Genomic DNA, 15,131 nt, shown 5'->3' with positions numbered 1-15,131 from the left:
AATACCCGCCCACGTACAGCACACACTTAGAAACAGGTTGCCCGTTCTTTTAAGAGCTGCCCAATCTTCCTGACATACACAGCCATCCTCCTCTATAAAATCCCAAGCTGGGCTGGAGAGATGGCTCAGCGGTTAAGGGCACTGTCTGCTCTTCCAGAGGTCCTGAGTTCAATTCCCAGGAACCACAAAGTGGTTCACAGCCATCTATGATGTGATCTGATGCCCTCTTCTGGCATGCAGGCACACAGACAGACAGCATTTGTACACATAAAATAAATTTAAATAAAAACTAAAGGTTGCCTAACAAAAATAGGAAAGAAATGACACACATCTAAAAACAAATAAGTAAAAATTTGAAAATAAATTTCTAAGCTATGCTGGTACTGAACTCTAACCCAGAGCACCTGGGAGAAATAATAGAAAGCCACGCCATGGAGTAAGGGACCTGCAGTGGACACTGTCCTGTCATGTGACCCCCTAATGACCATACATCTTGTTTAGCTCCAGGTTGGCTCAGAAAAGCAAAACCCTGGGCTGATCCTCAGAAACCCAGGAGGTGAGGTATAGCACATGCCAACAGCACTGCCCTCAGGGTCTACACTGGCACGCCCACCCGAGCAGTGACTCCATTAGATCCCGAGCAGCCACAGGATACTCTGCAGACAGAAGTGCTTCGCCATAAACGCCGAAGGACAGGAGTCTGGAGCTCCAGAAACTACAAGCTGCACAGTGACCACCTGTCCAGCACTGAGGAAGCAGGCGGGTCCCGGGAGCCAGCTGGACCAGCCAGGATCTTTAAGTTGTCCCTCAGTAAACAAAGTGGAGAGCGACCCAGGAGGACAGCTGACTTTAACCTCTGAGCTCTACACTTATACGTGTTCCCCACACCGCACAACAGCACACACACACACACACACACACACACACACACACACACACCACCCACATATAGAGCCCACACATGTACCCACACATTCAGCCAGTCACATGTGCACAAATGCACTCGTGCACACACACACATGTGCACCTATACATTCAACCGGGCACGTGTGCACATACACATACATAGCACGCATATATACACCACATAGGTACAGCACAGCGCACACACAGCACAGCATAGGGACACACCCACACCCACACCCACACACACCACACACACACACTGTAAGATTCAAGACTGTATGATCACCTAACATGAGAAGACCCAAGCTTTCCTAAGATGATGCAACACAGACAGACAAGCACGGAAATTCATCAACACGCAAACTTAATACTGGAGACTCTAAAACCCTGAACAAGTGAACTGTCCTAAGAACTCAGAAAATTTATTCCATTGGCCTTCCACTACACATCCCACAGAAATAGAAATGATACCCAGAGATTTTAATTGATTGTTTTCATCAATGTTAGATACCCCAGGCACAGAAACAAGAGATCCCTTAAGAGGCAAAAGATTGTTTGAAAATTCAAAGATAATCACAGTGGATTACATAGCATCTGCACCTAACTTGTAAGCTGCTAGCACATTCTGTCCTATCGAATCCCCTTTTAAACTCCATGTTCATACTCAGGCATGACAAATGCCTGTGTCATCCCAGGAGGACCCGAATTTAGACGACTCTGAACTAAATATTCAGTTCCAGGCTGTCCTGGGTTACACAGCAAGAACCTATATATAAAAACTAATAAATTAATTAATTGAAACCTGGGTTAGGAGCTGAAGAGATGGCTCAGTGGTTAAGCATACTGGATGCCCTTCCAGGGGACCCAGGTTCAAATCCAAACACCTACATGGCAGCTCAATGTAACTCCAGTTCCAGGGGCTCTGATGCCCTCTGCTGGCTCAATGCACGCCACCTGAATGGGTCTGAAAAACAGTGCACTAAGTCACAGAAGGACACACACAGTACAATTCCATTTAAATGAAAGGAAACCACCACTGCATGTGGCACGTCAGCCCACAGAGACCATTCATGCCAGCACCCTGGGACTGAGGCAGGAGGATCATGAATTTGCAACAACCCTGAGCTACACATAAGATAGAAGAGAGAAAGAAGTGGGTGGACTAGTGCTTGCCTACCTAGAGCCGGGGAGTGGTGACCGTGTGGCCGATGTCACATAGAGTAATGAAAATGTCCCTAAAGTAAAATATTGTTAATACATAAACTGCCTGTGTAAGACCCACGGTCCGTCCTAGTGAACGTGCCTCACAAAGGACTTCTGTGCAGAGCGCAGGAGCATCTGCACTCCATTGCTGTTCAACGCCAACAGCTTGCACCTCCATGCCCCATCTGGGTGAGCTGGCAGGAGAGTCCAGGTGAATCAGTAAGAAACTGATCAACTTAAGGACCCCTGAGGCCCGGATGGCCTCTGTCCACTCGACAAGCTGCCAGGTTTGAATAGGGTAACAGGAGCATGCATAACCAAGGAGTTTTGAGGGGCACAACTGCACCTCTTGTTCTGCGCTTCAGGAGAATTTGCCATGTGCTTTAATGCAGGTTTTTGTTGCTGGGGAATTGAACAGTTTTTGGGTGCTGCTCGGGCTACAGAGTCCTGGGAGCAACAAGCCATCAGAAAGCTCTACTGTCAGTTCAGGCTGGGCTCGGCTGGCCTCTTGGGCAGTCACGGGAGGCACTAAGGTGCAGCCAGGGCCCACAACAACAAACATGGCGTCCTAAGCGCAGAGCCTCCCCCACCCAAAGCTGATCATCTGGAGGCACCGCTCCCATCTGCAGCGGTCTCCTTGCCAGCATCTTTCTGTTTTAAATGTCTTCTAAAAGTCAAATCCATCTGCTTGGAAGATTTCCTTATTGCTCTCCCAGGAAATCTAGATGGAAAATCTGAGGAGAAATCTCAGGATAAACGTGTCTCCAATGGAGACATCTTCTACCTGGACTAGATCCCCTGTCTGTTTGGAGACGACGCAGGAGGTGGGCCCTCTCCTGGTCTGCAGTAACTGCAGTAAAGACGACGGTTATCGTATGTGAGATAAGCCACACACGCAAAACCTCAGGACAGAGCTTGGAATTCACCCTGATGTGCCACTTGTAATAGTCAGCACAGAGAAGGTTTTCCTTCCCCCCCCCCTGACTGACCATCAGCAGCCCGAGAACCGCAGTGAGCAAGGCGCCTTACAGAAGCTGACCTTTTTGTGTCCTGCTCACCTAGCGTTCAGCCACACAACGCTGCGCCTGCCACATGTTAACAGGGTTGGCTCTTTCCTCCCTTTGAGTCAAGCTTTTCTTCCCCAGTGATGGGATCAAATGCAGCGGCAAGAGGAGAACATGGGGCCCCCAGGAACTGGAATCGCAGACCTGCGTGCCACGTGTCGGTGCTGAGGATTGAACCTGGGTCCCCCGTAAGAGCACGCAGTGTGTTTCTCTTCAGAGGCATCCATCCCTCCAGTCCGTACAGAAAGGCTTCCTCTTCAGCAAAGGAGATAAGGCGAAGCGTGACCTGTATTCCCAGCGCCTGGGAGGCAGAGGCAGGAGGACCACTACAAGTTCCAGCCCATCGTGACCTATATAGCAAGCACCACGCCAGCCTAAACTACAGAGAGACTCTGTCTCAAAAGGAAGAAGCGAACTCTCTCAGCATCGTATATCTTAGGAACACAGGCTTCAAAGATTATACACACTTAATATTTTCTGTATATTTGTATATAGTAAATATACCTAAGGTGTATTGTTATACCTTTAAAAAGGGGAAAGTCATACTATAAATCCTGTCTTTTAAGCAACAGATATAATTTTAAAGTGAAAAATTGTGAAGAGGGCCCAACACTGATGAAAGCCGAGGGCACTGTGCTAAGTAACTGTGACAGGGCATGGTGCTACACACCTTTAATCCTAGCACTTGGGGATTAACACAGGTGGAACTCTCGAGTTCCAATTTTATCTCCACAGGACATACTCTACTGATAAGCTGAATTACTTACAGAGATATAAATTTTTTAACTTACTTGAGACTTAAAACTTGTGGGAACATTTGCCATCTTCTCCCAATAAAGTAATAGTACCTTATTATTTGGTTGTTGCAAAGTTGATTTATATAGGTCGAATGCAAGGAAAAAAGTATTTTGGCAAAAAACCTGATTTTATTATTCAGCCATATTCTAAGAAACAACAAAATTGGCTGCTGCAAACACCTACAATTGGCCATTGGCTTGGGAACAATTTTGTGGAGCTATAGATAACCATTTTCCCCCTAACAGGCTTCTCCACTTTTAAAATAAACATCCAGTTATTTTTCCTAAGATAATTCAATTTCAGCCTGTAAGAGATGGGACCCTGGTTTTTACTGATAGGTCTTCTAATGGAAAAGCTAGTGACATAGTAGAAGGACAGACATGTTATTCCTACTACTGCTAAGTCTGCTCAAATTGCTGAGCTACAAGTGGTAGCTACTGTTTTCCAACATTATGCCTTTTGTTCATTTAATTTATATTCTGATAGTGGCTATGTAGCAGAGGCAGTTCCTCGCCTAAGAACTGCAGGACAAATCCAACCCCAATCATGGAGCAGTAGATTATTTTCTCAAATCTAGACAGTTATTCAAAAGAAAAAAACATCTTTTTTTTAAATATAGGACATTTAAGAGCTCACACTGATTTACCTGGACCTTTGGCTACAGATAATGCATTAACAGATACAGCTACCAAAAATTTGGTATGCCTTACAAATGTAGAAAAGGCTCAAAAAGCTCATAATTTACATCATATTAATAGCCGAAGTCTAAGACTTCAATATAGGATTACTAAAGAGCAAGCTCGAGCCACTGTGAAGGCTCCACATGTCCTCAGTTTCCTCCTGTACCACATGTGGGAGTTAATCCCAGAGGACTGGTCCCTAACCTGCTTTAACAAATGGATGTTACTAATATACCCGAATTTGGAAAGTTAAAATACTCTTTTTTTCATAAAGCATGTTACAGGTGTTCCTTAAAATCCTCAAGGACAAGGTATGGAGGAATGAGCTCATTCTACCATAAAAACCTATTTACACAAAGTAAAGAAGAGGAAACTTTACCCCCAATCACCTAAAATGCTTTGAGTCATGTTCTCTTTATTTTAATTTTTTTACTGCTTGATGCCAACGGAAATTCCGCAGCCGATCGGTTCTGGCACTCAGTCATCCTTCCCTAGAGTGAAGTGGAAAGATCCTCTAACTGGACAGGGAATGGACCCAACCCTGTATTAATATGCGGTGGAGACGCTGTTTGTGTTTTCTCACAGGAACATGATGCTGCACGCTGGCTGCCTGAGAGGCTTGTGCATCAAGTGGATGCTGACATGGATGAGTTTGCTGATGATCCTGAAGTCAGAGATGATTTGATTTTTCCCTCGGGCCAGGACATGACATTTGGCAACCTGCTTTTCCTTCAACCAGGGGGCCTACACGCGACTCTCAAGGCAGAATGCTGCTTTTATGCAGATAAGACTGGCCTAGTTAAGGACAGCATGAGGAGGGTTAGAAAAGCCCTAGAAAAAAGACAACGTGAAAGAGAAGAGAGTAAAGGATGGTACAAAAACCTGTTCGCAGCCTCCCCTAGGTTCTCTACTCTCTGGCCTTCCTTGCTCGGGCCGTTAGTTGGACTCTGGCTCGTAGTCTCCTTTGGCCCCTGGGCCTTCAACTGTTTGACTTCCTTCATTAAACAACAGGTAGACGCCCTGGCAGCCAAACCTATTCAGGTCCATTACCACAAACTCATTGCCGAGGAGGAGGAGGAGGAGGAGGAGGAGGAGGAGGAGGAATCCCAACACCCCCTCTTCTAACCACAGCTAACAGCCTAGGGCCTAAAGGTCCACTGACTTCCCCTGTATGTTTCCAACTAATCTCCCATATAGGCAAGAAGGCGTTGACTCGAAAAATGCCCGTCTATGGACAAGGGCACCTGCAAGGGGCGCGAGACAAAGTACCGCAAAAGGGGGACCATATCTGTCCGCTTTCGAGCCCCTTGAGAGGCAAATCCGATTGCATAAAGGTTGGCATTGATTTTCAGGCTCCCATTTTCTCTAAAGGAGTCCCCTTCGGAGCCTTATGGGATCCGCTTGTGCCTCTCCCCTCAAAAAGGATGCCTTATTTATCACAGGGGATCGGGCCCCTACCTCCCCCCTCTGGTTAATGCCCACCTTCTCTGTAAGGACTAACTTGCCTTTTTATTCTGTAAGGAAGGGAGAAATGTGGGGAGCCAAGACCATAGCTGGCAAGCATCTCGGACCTTGCATTATACATTGAGTGGACCTGGGGCAGGCTGCCTTGTGACCTCTTCCCCTCCTTGCCTCAGGGTACATTCCAGAAGGCTGCCTTGCGACCTCTTCCCCTCCCTCAAGGTACTCTCCAGCTGTTCTCAGTATTCCCGGAATTACTGAGGCCTTCAGAGGATGAGGGAAACAAAGTCTATAGATAACACCTCCTGGTTCCAGATGCCTAACAATTCCACCCAGCCCCAGAAGCATAGGGGCCCTCGCCCTGCCAAACTTCCTGACTTCCTGATGTCTTGTGAAAACCGCCCACCCCACTCAGCCTCCTGCTTCAATGGTACATATTTGCCTGTGAGAAAATAAAGTTTTGTCAGCTTGATCAGACTCCTTGACTTGCTGTCCGTTCTTCGCGTCTCTTGTCCCCCATTCTCTCCCTAGGGGTGCGAGGGTCCCAGTTGATTGTCAGGCGGGTCCAGACACACACACACACATATACATAAAGGCTTCAAAAAGTCTTAAACGCCAACGCAATTCTTAAGAAAAAAATGTTAAGCTTAATTAGGTTTTCAATTAGATTCATCGAGATAGGAAGCAAAAAGGACAGCAATTATATCTCTGAAACAGGAGAGAAAAAAAATAAAGTTTCAAAGTAACTATTTTTAAGCAGAGTCAAAAAACAAAGCAAGCAAGCAAACAAACAAACAAACCAGGCTCCTCTGTTCAGGCTTCTAGTCAGGTCAGAAAGAAGTAGAGCAGCCTGTGTCTTTGCAGACAGATACTTAAAACCTAAACCTTCCTGGTGAGATGGTACCCACTGAAAGGCTGCAGCAGAGGAACCATCACCTCAAGGCCAGCCTGGGCTAAGTACAAAGGTTCTGCCTAAAAAGAAAAAATAATAATTTCTCTAACTCTTTCAAAGTTTAATATTCAAAAAGACAAAAAGCTCAGAGCATTAATAATTTGTATTTGCTCTCTGTCTCTGTCTCTGTCTCTCTACCCCCCCTTCCCCCTCCCTTCCTGGTTTTTCACTATAGAGTTCCATGTAGCCCAATGTGAGGTGAGCTCTGAACCCCTGACCCTTCTGCCTCCACCTCCCAAGGGGATTTTCAAGATCATTTCTATATAAGCGAGCTGGAAACCATGGCTTTTGGTTTTGTTGTTAGCATGGCTGCACTCAAACACCCCGATATGCAAGCGGATTTAACGGTGTCGGAGATGTGGGGGAATCTTAGGGAAACACACTGCACAGCAGAGGCAAACTGTAGCTGATGCCACCCGAGCCAATCAAAAACAGAGAGGACCAGACAGAGATATGCAGTGAGTCGCAGAGAAATGCAAGTCAGGTCACAGGGAAATGCCAGCTCAGCATCAAGTGACAGCTGCACTGTAGGAAGAGACATGGTGAGTATTGCAGAAGACATCAAGAAGCTGGGAGCTTTGCATCCTGCCAGTGGAAATACAAAACAGCTCGGCTTCTTCAGAACCAGTATGGCAGTTCTCTAAATAGAGTTACATATGATCCAGGGCGGCCACTCCCAACTAAGCATCCAACACAAACAAGAGCCCACGTCCACACAAAAACTCAAACACGGCTGTTCTTAGCAACAACCCAAACGTCCATTCACTGATGACCAGACAGTGAATGGTTTACAGAAGGACTATTCCTCAGTCACGGAAAGAAACAACATGCTGACAACGGCCTTAAGCCAGTCACGAAGGACCACGCATGCTCACGTCCAGAACAGGCAAGCCTAAGCAGAGAGAGCGAGCCCGGGGCTGGAGAGCCATGGGGATGCACTTGCTGTCGGGTCACAAGGACCAGAGCTGGATCCCAGCACCTACCCCAGCGGCTCACAGCCTCCGGCCACGTAGACGAACGGTCAGCGTAGAACAAGGTCGGAGGGCCATACTACGAGGTCCACAGCTTCACCAGGAAGGGGATAAACTTGTCCTAAACCTAACTGGTGAGGGATGTAAAAGCATGGACAGTGAAAACCAGCCACCGGTGCCACTTGAACAAGTGACATCCTGAAAAAGTGTGAACATGGCAGGACACGCACGGTTACAAAGCCTAGTTTCTCCTGGGGACGCCCTATGCCCCCCTCGGACACAGCAGGCACCCCAAGCACTCCTGGCACTGTACACGCAGCAAAAGGCAGTGGAGGAGAAAACAGTGGGATCAAGGGCCAGTTAAAGCTACTGTCCTTAACACTTACAGGACGCTTAACAGGAACCTTCTGTGTGGCCAATCAATGGCTCTGGCCCATTTGTTACGGAAGGCTAAGTCTGGGCCTGAGTTTCTGGCCATCTATCCCAACTTGTTCAAAGAAATTTCTTTTACAGACGTTTTCTTACAAGGTATTCATCTTGGCTTTAACCACAAAGCTCTCATGATCCAAGAAAAAAAATACTGTTTGGAGAAAAAGTCAGAGGAACGGAAACAGATTAATAAAATATTTTTTCCTTAATTACTCAAGTCAGAAAACTTGAGTGTATATTTAGACTTGCCTAGTCAACTGACCAGTTAGGAAACGTAAACATTGTTTTAAAAGCACTAACAAAGCCAGGCATGGTGGCGCACTCCTTTAATCCCAGCAACCGAGAGGCAGAGGCAGGCGTATCTTTTTGAGTTAAAGGCCGGCCTGGTCCAGGACAGCCAAGGACGCACAGAGAAACCCTGTCTTGGAAACGTACAGACAGACAGACAACAGAACACTAACAGAAGCCCAGTGCTGGGTCCATCTCTGTGTCTAGTGTCGCATGTGAGAACTGAGTCCTGAGCTCAGAATTGAGTCTCATTATATCAATTCTACAGATCAAAAGGCTAAGTTCTGTGGTGCTGCCCTCCATGGTGGCCGCTGAGTCGTCTGAGGAACTGTGATTGCCACAGGTCCACTGAAGGGGTGCAGCCAACACTGACGGCACCGGCACGTGCGGACTCAGACTGAGAAACAACAGCTCAACAACAACAACAACAACAACAACAACAACAACAACAACGAGTCTGTTTAGACCGGGAGCTCGTGAAGCACTGCCAGCCACGCATCACAGTAAGAAATGCATCTTAGGGGCTGGAGCAATGGCTCAGAGGTTATGAGCGCTGGCTGCTCTTCCAAAGGTCCTGAGTTCAATTCCCAGCAAGCACAGGGTGGCTCACAGCCATCTATAAATGAGATCTGATGCCCTTTATAACGTGTGCAGCAGTGACTCGCCATGAGTCCAGACAGAAGCGACAGGGACTGGTCACAGGCCACTAAACTGTCTTCAGAGCCCTCACAGACTGCGACTTAAAACCCACTTATTAAGGAACAGCTCCGGCAACTAGATACAGCATCTGTAACAGCTGGCTCAGTAGAAGGAAACGGGACACAGTTATGAAAAAAGAAGGCATCTCTGCCTCACATGACACAGCACAGTCTCCCAGACTCGGAAGGGCTGGAGGGAATGGCTTCCATCGCTCTAACGTCCCCCTTCCAAAGAAGTTGCTTCTTATCCCTGCTACACAGAGGTCCTGGTTTTGAGAAAATGTCCCCACCAAAGGGAAACAACGCTGTTTTAGGTGAATTAAAGGTAGGACTGTCACTTGCCTACTTGGGATCGAGCCAAGCAGAAGGGACACTCTGCCTTCAGGTGTCCGGGTCATGTACATGAGGCCTCCCACGCACCAGCACACTCCGGCTGCCTTGCTCAGCGCCTCCACCTCCAAGAGCAAGCTGGGACCCTGTCAGGCAAACCTTCAGAAGACCAGCAGATGAAGAGTCTTGGCGGGGGAGGTACTGGCCGCGACACAAGAAATGTGAAAGAACGAGAGGACGCAAGTGCCTGTTCCGAGGTGAACAGCTATGCACAGCCCCTGCTACTGAGGTGGAGGAGCACACCGACTCTCCCTCCTCCTCTCTGTGCTGGTCTGAATAGGGACGGCCCCCACAGGGTCGCACATCTGAGTGCTGAGTCATCAGGGAGGGCACTCTTTGAGAAAGATGTCACTGGGGTGGCTTTCAGGTGTCGAAGGCCCAAGCCAGGCCCAGTGTCTCCCTCTTCCTGCTGCCTGAGGGTCTGGATATAGAACCCTTGGCTGCTGCTCTGGCACCTTGTCTGCCTGCATACCGCCGTGCTCCCTGCCGTGACGCTGTGCTCCCTGCCGTGACGCTGTGCTCCCTGCCGTGACGATAACGGACTCAACCTCTGAAACTATAAGCAAGTGGCCTCGTCACAGCCCCTGAACACCCCCCATTAGCAACCCATGTCTGAGCTGCAGATTTGTGGGACCTGTGCCTTGAGCTTCAAAGGTGTAATGATGCAGCCTTGGTTTTGTGCACCCCCAGCCACACCGTTGCTGCTTCACTCAGCTACCACCACAAGCGTCTCACTGCCTCCGCCTGTGCGTGTAGCCGCGCTATCTTTGTGATAGTGCAGTTTACTATGCTAGGTTATAAACATCGTTTAAAAGATGGATCAAATATGAGGAACCAGAGGTGGCACTCAGAGGAAGGATAGCAAGCTACCAAGAATAGACTTGATACCCTATGAGCATATACAGGGGGAGGAGGTCCCCCTCAGTCACAGTCATAGTGGAGGGGAGTAAGGGGAAAATGGGAGGGAGGGAGGAATGGGAGGATACAAGGGATGGGATAACCATTGAGATGTAATATGAATAAATTAATTTTAAAAATTAAAAAAAATGGATCACCAGGGGACACACAGAGTGACCAAGAAAGCACCCAAAAAGACAGTCAACATCAGACACTAGGAAAATGCAAATCAGAACCATAGCTGTTTCTCACTACACCCCCGTTGGAATGGGCAACTCAGTGGGCCAACAAAATGGCTCAGCAGGTTAAAGCTCCTGCTGACCAGCCTGAGGCCCTAAATTCAATCTCTAGAACCCACACAGTGTAAGGAGAAAAGCGATTGCTGGGAAGCTGTCCCATGACCTCTACACTCGTGCCATGGCACGTGCACACATACATACACACGCACATATACACATGCACACACACACACACACACACACACACACACACACACACACACACACCAGACAAATAAATGGTAAAATAAAATAAAATAAAGACTGCCAATTTGAGGGTTGCAAAGGATTTCTAACCAGAGGCACACGCGCACACAACACACTGCTGCTGCATCCACTTTCGGAAAGTTTGCCAGTGTCTCAGAGCAGCTCCCAGATGAGCCAGCTACTCAGCTCTTAGGCGCTAACTCAGGAAAAATGAAAACACAAGTCCACACCGTAGGCTCGCATGTGCTGTCCACAGCACTATTCAGGACAGCCAAAAGGTGGGAAGACCACAAACGCCCCGCCGGGGGAGAGCAGATAAATAGAATATGTCCTACGGAGATAACTGAATGCAATGTTATTTGGCAATAATAAAAGGCAATATTATAATAAATATAATAATGGGTGGACTGAAAATCCCAAGGCAGCTAAACGGAGCCAGATGCAAAGGCCTTGCATTACAAGACTCCATTTACATGCACTGTGCAGAAAAGGGCGCTCTGCAGAGACAGAAGCAGGCTAGTGGCTGCCTGGAGCTGAGGGGAACAGTGAGGAGCTGAGGGGAACAGTGAGGAGCTGAGGGGAACAGTGAGGAGCTGAGGGGAACAGTGAGGAGCTGAGGGGAACAGTGAGGAGCTGAGGGGAACAGTGAGGAGCTGAGGGGAACAGTGAGGAGCTGAGGGGAACAGTGAGGAGCTGAGGGGAACTGAGAGGAGCTGAGGGGAACAGTGAGGAGCTGAGGGGAACTGAGAGGAGCTGAGGGGAACAGTGAGGAGCTGAGGGGAACAGTGAGGAGCTGAGGGGAACTGAGAGGAGCTGAGGGGAACTGAGAGGAGCTGAGGGGAACAGTGAGGAGCTGAGGGGAACTGAGAGGAGCTGAGGGGAACAGTGAGGAGCTGAGGGGAACTGAGAGGAGCTGAGGGGAACTGAGAGGAGCTGAGGGGAACAGTGAGGAGCTGAGGGGAACTGAGAGGAGCTGAGGGGAACTGAGAGGAGCTGAGGGGAACTGAGAGGAGCTGAGGGGAACTGAGAGGAGCTGAGGGGAACAGTGAGGAGCTGAGGGGAACAGTGAGGAGCTGAGGGGAACAGTGAGGAGCTGAGGGGAACTGAGAGGAGCTGAGGGGAACTGAGAGGAGCTGAGGGGAACAGTGAGGAGCTGAGGGGAACAGTGAGGAGCTGAGGGGAAACAGTGAGGAGCTGAGGGGAACTGAGAGGAGCTGAGGGGTACAGTGAGGAGCTGAGGGGAACTGAGAGGAGCTGAGGGGAACAGTGAGGAGCTGAGGGGAACAGTGAGGAGCTGAGGGGAACTGAGAGGAGCTGAGGGGAACTGAGAGGAGCTGAGGGGAACTGAGAGGAGCTGAGGGGAACAGTGAGGAGCTGAGGGGAACTGAGAGGGGCTGAGGGGAACTGAGAGGGGCTGAGGGGAACAGTGAGGAGCTGAGGGGGAACTGAGAGGAGCTGAGGGGAACAGTGAGGAGCTGAGGGGAACAGTGAGGAGCTGAGGGGAACTGAGAGGAGCTGAGGGGAACTGAGAGGAGCTGAGGGGAACTGAGAGGAGCTGAGGGGAACTGAGAGGAATGGCTGAGGAGAGGCTTCTCTTGTGAGAATTATAGAAAAGTTTTAAAACTGGGTCGTGGTGAGGGCTGCAGAGATCTGCAAATTTACTAAAATTCAAAGAATCATAAACTTATATTCTAGAATGAATGCCGGGCTTTACAAATTACACATTAATATCGCCGTGAAATGAAATACTCCAGGCCTCCGTCAGGTTAAATAAGTAAGAACCACACTGTGCCTGTGCCTGTTTACACCGAGAACTACACGTGATGGAGGTGGTGAGCCTCAGGACCGGACCATCGCAGCAGCGGTGGCTTCCGTCCCAAGGTGAAGCTTGGCGTAATGTTCTAGGCAAATGCTCATGTAGGATGAAAGACGGTTTCGAGAGCTTCAAAATGGACTGAAAAGTCCCAGCGTTAGCGGGAAACATAACAGATGAAGCTGAGAAAACACTGTCTCCTAAGGATTTGACAGGTGGTGGCCGGGAACACATCTACACATATCATCCATGTCACTGGCAGCACACCTGGGTGTGACCAAGTGCTGCCCTCCAGGAAAGAGGCCCTGAAGAGCCAGCTACACAAGGGCAAGCAGCAGCTTTATAAACGAACGGCCAGCATCTTGACTCCGTTTGGCCACTCCTCCATGATGAAAACAGTCTGGGCTTCACCACAGTGAGTCCTAACAGAAGAGCTAAAGTGCAACTGCAAGTTCAACACGCTCATGCTGTGAAAAGAGGTCCCCAAGAAAATTATCCTTGAAAAATACCTCCAAAAGGAGGGCTATAGAGATATAACGAACATTCTTCATCCTGTAATTGATGTTTTAAAGTACTAATTTTAAAAACTATTTTGGTGCCTTTATGATTCAAAATTATTTTCTTAAACATCCCAACTCTGTATGTAAAGAAAAAGTAAATTTAAGAAGCGTCATTTCAACACTATCCAGAAGCCATCGAAGCCGCATGACACAGGTCACTTACCACTGTCCGATGACAGGAGTGAGGAGAGAGCAAGCTGGGCCCGCATCACATGAGCTCACATGTGGGGTGTGAACGAGAGAACCCTCTGCCTCCTAAGTCTGCTCTTTCTCACGTGTTGCAGTAAATCAAACTAACAATGACGGCTGTGCAAGAAGAGCTGAAGGTGGTAAGCGCGTGTAAGAGTCTCACGGGAAATATGAAATGGCAGCTGTCATTTAATTGCATTAGGTCCTTAAGACCACTCTGGCCTCTAACTGGGCGACACGGCACAGCCATTGCTCAGGCTTCGCTCTTCTCATTCCAGGCAAAGGTGGTTCAGGTACAGCCAAGGCAAGCACGTGCCTCAGAGGCCGCTTCCTGCTCTACTCAGAACACAGCACGGAAGCCGAGGCACTAATCCTCTCCTGTTTGTTTGTCTGTTTTCCGAGGCAGGGTTTCTCTGTGTAACAGTGGCTGTCCTGGACTCGCTTTGTAGACCAGGCTGGCCTTGAACTCACAGCAATCCGCCTGCCTCTGACTCTTGAGTGCTGGGATTAAAGGCGTGCACACCACATGCCCAGCTGCAATCCTCCTGTTCTTAATAAGAACCACAGTAAATTCAATGGCAGATTCCCCTAACTTCTGAAATAAACAAAATCAAGGTCATTTCTGGGAAGACACTGGGCCTAATTTCATAATAAAGAGGTTTATCAAACTCATTATGAACCAAAGAAATGTCTTGATATTAATGCATTTCCTTCTTTTAACTCATCAGCGACAGCAGTGGGTCCCTCACTGGCTGGAAGGCACCAGAAGGAGGCAAGTGCTGTGCTAAGTAGACTGAGTGCAGGCCATGCTGATGAGATGCTGGTAACTGACCTCAGGCCCGTTCAGACGCCAAGCCCCTTACAACCCTTCCATGTGCAGAAGACACGTCTAAAGCCAAGTAAGCCCTTTCCTCGGCAGAGATGAGGAGGAGTACAGATAACTAATTTATATGCTACAAATTAAAAGAGTTCGGTCCTCTGTTGCTTTCCCATATTGCCAATGTTAAAATCTTCAGAATCCAACAGAGCTTCTGAGAAATCTGACTTCAAGTACAAAAGTATTTTATGCTGGGCAACCCAGGTGTGCCAACTTCCGTTACGAAGAAGACGTCTCCTCAATCAGAAGATAGCAGATGTAGAAACGGTACATAAAAGCGCATATAGAATTCTCCCGCAGGAAGACTGAAACCATGTAACGGTGAGAGTTTTTATGTCATGTCACTACATCTTGAGCAGCAGATTCCAACAGTCTCAGATGCCGTCGGCTCTGAGGAACAAATAGCCACTGAAGTAATCTTCCCTCGACATGAAGGTAAAAACGTAGGGATACAGGATGTTTGGCCATAT

The 15,131-nt window shown here is 48.3% G+C and overlaps 1 protein-coding gene across 5 annotated transcripts in view; it reads right to left on the bottom strand.

The window, feature by feature from the left end:
- The window catches only part of DOCK9 (dedicator of cytokinesis 9), a 262,679-nt gene that overhangs the window by 203,989 nt on the left and 43,559 nt on the right, over positions 1–15,131 (bottom strand). The gene's annotated exons all lie outside the window — the stretch shown is intronic.

Source organism: Acomys minous, assembly GCF_964271855.1.
Source record: "Acomys minous genome assembly, chromosome: 18".
Lineage (NCBI taxonomy): Eukaryota > Metazoa > Chordata > Mammalia > Rodentia > Muridae > Acomys > Acomys minous.
The sequence above is the reverse complement of the archived record's forward strand: the minus strand, read 5'-3'. Positions and strand labels throughout refer to the sequence as shown.